We start from the raw sequence: 4,346 nt of genomic DNA on the forward strand, positions 1-4,346 counted from the left end.
ATCATACCACAAAATTACATGTAATAAGCTGTAAAAATACAGTGCATGGTCTACAGCCAAAATGAATTAAATTACAGTTTAGTACTGTTCTTAAATGTTAATTAAACCGCAGAAAAACAAAAATACTATGTTAAAATACATTTAAAAACAACTAACTTTAAGGTTAATCTCCGTAATTTTAGGGCATTTGTTTGTTGCTAAATGAAACATTCCTGTCTATTTACAGTAATTTCTTATGATTTTTTTTTTTTTTTTGTATAATGACTAAGAAGAAATGTATAAAAACGCAAGAAATACATAAACCCCAAGACAAATGTCTGTAAATTTACGGTATTACTCAGTCAATTTAAAGAATTTATAGATATAAAAATGTTCATTGGACAGTGGAAAAACAAGCTTAGTACATAAAGATAGCTACATTTACGGCCAATCAATGTAAATGTAGGCTTTCTAGTAGTTAATTTATGAAAATGCCCTGTGTACCAACAGTGATTCCCTGTAGAATTGTGGTTGTGCCAACAAAAAAAAAACTACAACAATGTATAAATACTGAATATGTACTTTTAATCAAAAAGGAATGTCAGCACATTTACAGTATTAATCAGTCAATTTAAAGAAATTATAGATATAAAAATGTTAATTGGACAGTGGAAAAACAAGCATACTTAAAAAACAGCTACATTTACAGCCAATCAATATAAATTTAGGCTATCTAGTGGTTAATTCATGAAAATTGGTCCAGCATTGAGCAAGATTGCTGTGAACCGGGCTGCAACGTTATATAGGGCAACTGTGCATGGTCAGTTAGTGTCACTAAAAGTTCTGTTTTTGCAGCTGACAGGCTCATATTATTAAGTGTCTGATGCTGAGGCTCCATGATGATCTTTTGAAATGCCTCAAAGGTGTAGCGGAGCTTTGTAGGGTGCTGCATGTTCAAGGCATAAGAGCCCAAACAACATTGCAGAAGCAAGTGCTACATTCTCAAGATCTTGAAGCACCATCACACCTTCGAGGACTATCCTGACATCAGAGGGTTCACTGCTGGCAGTGTCTTTCACAACATAGATCCCCACTGTCGTTCTCTCCATGGCACTGAGGAAATCGGTCTCAGCCATTTCCTGGTCAAAAGAAAAGATACAATTCTTTAATGATATGTTCAGCATCTTTTCACTTGGCTTGAAAACAACCGGTTAATAATTTCTACCTTCCATTAAGGACAAACCATATCCGAAAATAGTTTTAAAAAAAACGTAAATAGATCCGATGCCCCACTGTTTATGACCTCCGACCCAGGCAAAGCCGCTGCAGGATGAAAGGTAATGTTTTCTCTTCAATTTTTTCAATTCAATTTATTTGATCAAGAGGGACAGTGTACATTCATGAACATTAAAATGTAAATGCACCCAATTATATCCAAAAGGCTAGTTTCCATTGGCAGTCTTCCTTCTGTGTTTGAATGTCGGTCTGTATGTGTGTGAACAGGATTACGAAAAGCTACCAGCCCGATTTGTATGAAACTTGGTGAAGGGGTGTAGCATGGGACAACATAATTCTGACCATGATTCGTCATTAGGCTCCTTAACGATCAGTGCAAAAGAGCTGCAGTTCCTGTGCAGAGACAGGAGAACTGAGCAGAACAACCATCTCTCCACCTCTCCATCGCAGCCATAGCCCACCTGAGAGGTCACGACAGTTAGCCAGACTCGTTAGATCAGAGAGGTATATTAACATCGCATCGTTTGAGTATCGTAAAAGTCGAGACTTCAGGACCCCGGGTCTGGACTGGATGGAATCCTACAGAGATGGCGTTCTGTCAGAGTCTCCCATGTATGCACAGGAACACTGAAGCAATGTAAGTGTCTCTTTTTAGTACAGGTTTACTGTGCAACACTAGTTCACTCCCATGTTAAAACGTTGCTAAAACTCATGATTACCGAGATCAGATTGTTTTTCATCGCCTTAGGTTTTGTGTTTTGAAATACATGCAAGTGAATGTCTGTGACAGAAAGAACCTCCATCAACGGTCTTGACATAAACCGTCCACACAACAATAATGGCAATTGCAATTTCATGTAGTACTCACCACAAAAACTTGGGCCCACGGTTACAGAGCTGACTCCAGGTGACAATGTAGTGTGAGAAAATGTAAATCTGCAGCAACAGAAAAACACAAGTATCATGCAAGCAATTTCTCCCGTGTGAGTGTTTGAATGTCGGTTTGTTTGTGTGTGAACAGGATTAAGCAAAAACTACCAGCCCGATTTGTATGAAACTTGGTGAAGGGGTGTAGCATGGGACAACATAATTCTGACCATGATTCGTCATTAGGCTCCTTAACGATCACTGCAGTTCCTGTGCAGAGACAGGAGAACTTAGCAGAACAACCATCTCTCCATCGTAGCCAAATCCCACCTGAGAGGTCACGACAGCTAGTCAGACTCGTTAGATCAGAGAGGTATATTAACATCGCATCGTTTGAGTATCGTAAAAGTCGAGACTTCAGGACCCCGGGTTCTGGACTGGATGGAATGCTACAGAGATAGCGTTCTGTCAGAGTCTCCCATGTATGCACAGGAACACTGAAGCAATGTAAGTGTCTCTTTTTAGTACAGGTTTACTGTGCAACACTAGTTCACTCCCATGTTAAAACGTTGCTAAAACTAATGATTACCGAGATCAGATTGTTTTTCATCGCCTTAGGTTTTGTGTTTTGAAATACATGCAAGTGAATGTCTGTGACAGAAAGAACCTCCATCAACGGTCTTGACATAAACAGTCCACACAACAATAATGGCAATTGCAATTTCATGTAATACTCACCACAAAAACTTGGGGCCACGGTTACAGAGCTGACTCCAGGTGACAATGTAGAGTGTGAGAAAATGTAAATCTGCAGCAACAGAAAAACACACGAGGGCTTCACTTAACCAAACTTAAGTTAGCCTACACAATTCCCCTAACTCAACATTACTCAACAAAACACCCCTATTTAGACAGTTCTCTGTACAGCGGCACTTTGCCAGCTTCACAATTAATTATCTAATGAATTAACATGCTTTTATCAACTATGTACAACACTAACATTGAACAAGTGCCTTCGTTTTTCATAAAATATTTCCTACCGACCTAGCTAGCTAGCAGCTAACATTATACTGAGGTAAGAGGAAAAAAATAAAATCAACATAACGTTATAGTAGAGATGGTCTACAAAGCCACACATTAGTCATGCAGGTCATAACGTTAACCGAATTTTAGGATTGCAAATGGCAGATTTAATTAACTGACATTAGATAGCTAACGCTAGCTGAGCTCTATAACCCCTGAGCTAGATAATAGTCACTCTAAATAGCTAATGCTAACGTCAGCTAGCAATTTGCCTTCAGTTTGGTAAAAGTCCATTCCGTTTTGACAAAAAAAGGTTGTGAAAAACATATAACGCACTATATCAGCTTAACATTAACGTTACCTCTGAATCTCTTTGTCTCTTCTTCAGTCAGTATAATTCCTGAATCCTATAACTTCTGGAGCAGCTGAAACCTCCATTCTTCTCCGGTTTTCGCGCCATGTGCGGCAGTGACAGTTGGGAGAAGCAAAGTGCTACTGCTACAACCACTGCGCATGTGTGAACCTTCCTCATTCAAAAATCAACATTCAATGTTGTCTCCGAGATAAATATTTTTACTGTCCAATTTACTGTCCAATTATTATATTGGACAGTTCATTGTTGATTTCACAGAGTTTTCTGTTTACTAGCATTAATAACAATAGACTTACTGTTTCTAATCTCCTAGGAAATTCCTTGACAGCCCTGAGGCAGTAGTCATACCATCCCCCAACATAAATTTGGTCACACCATGGGTCACACACTGACATCTTTCTTATTGCATTTGTACCCCTATATGTTCGAAAAAATGTACATCTTTCCAAACCAAGCACAAGTCATATCATACATTTCTGTGTTGGTTACAGGGTAAATTTGTGCAACAAATAAGTTACTTTTTTATAAACTGGGGCTTTATCCCATGACTTGTCCAGATCATATGCTGGACTAAAAGGTTGGTGCCAAAGTGAAAGGTTTTACTCAGAATGCATTTTATAGTGGCCCCAATCGCAGAGTTACTTTATGCATAATTTTGTGGAAATGACCAGAAAACTGACATTAGGCCTATTTGCGTTACAAATCCTACCGGCCAACACAATGGTAAAGTATTAGAAAACTAGAATAATGTTCTTAGTGTTTTGGACACTGTGCATTTTTGGATATGTGTTAGCAAGATAACCTACCACTATCAGTAGTTAAAATAACCTGGTGACCTTGTGTAGCCAGAACAACCAAGAGCTAATGC

The 4,346-nt window shown here is 38.5% G+C and overlaps 1 long non-coding RNA gene across 1 annotated transcript; it reads right to left on the minus strand.

Annotated features, from left to right (window-relative positions):
- Positions 1-547: 547 nt before the first annotated feature.
- On the minus strand, positions 548-3,813 carry LOC134022919 (uncharacterized). Its single transcript, XR_009930708.1, has 4 exons — positions 3,467-3,813; positions 2,821-2,890; positions 2,084-2,151; positions 548-1,118 (listed from the first exon to the last, which is right to left on the minus strand). It is a non-coding gene; the product is annotated as an uncharacterized LOC134022919 (long non-coding RNA).
- Positions 3,814-4,346: the final 533 nt, after the last annotated feature.

Source organism: Osmerus eperlanus, chromosome 6 (assembly GCF_963692335.1).
Source record: "Osmerus eperlanus chromosome 6, fOsmEpe2.1, whole genome shotgun sequence".
NCBI lineage: Eukaryota > Metazoa > Chordata > Actinopteri > Osmeriformes > Osmeridae > Osmerus > Osmerus eperlanus.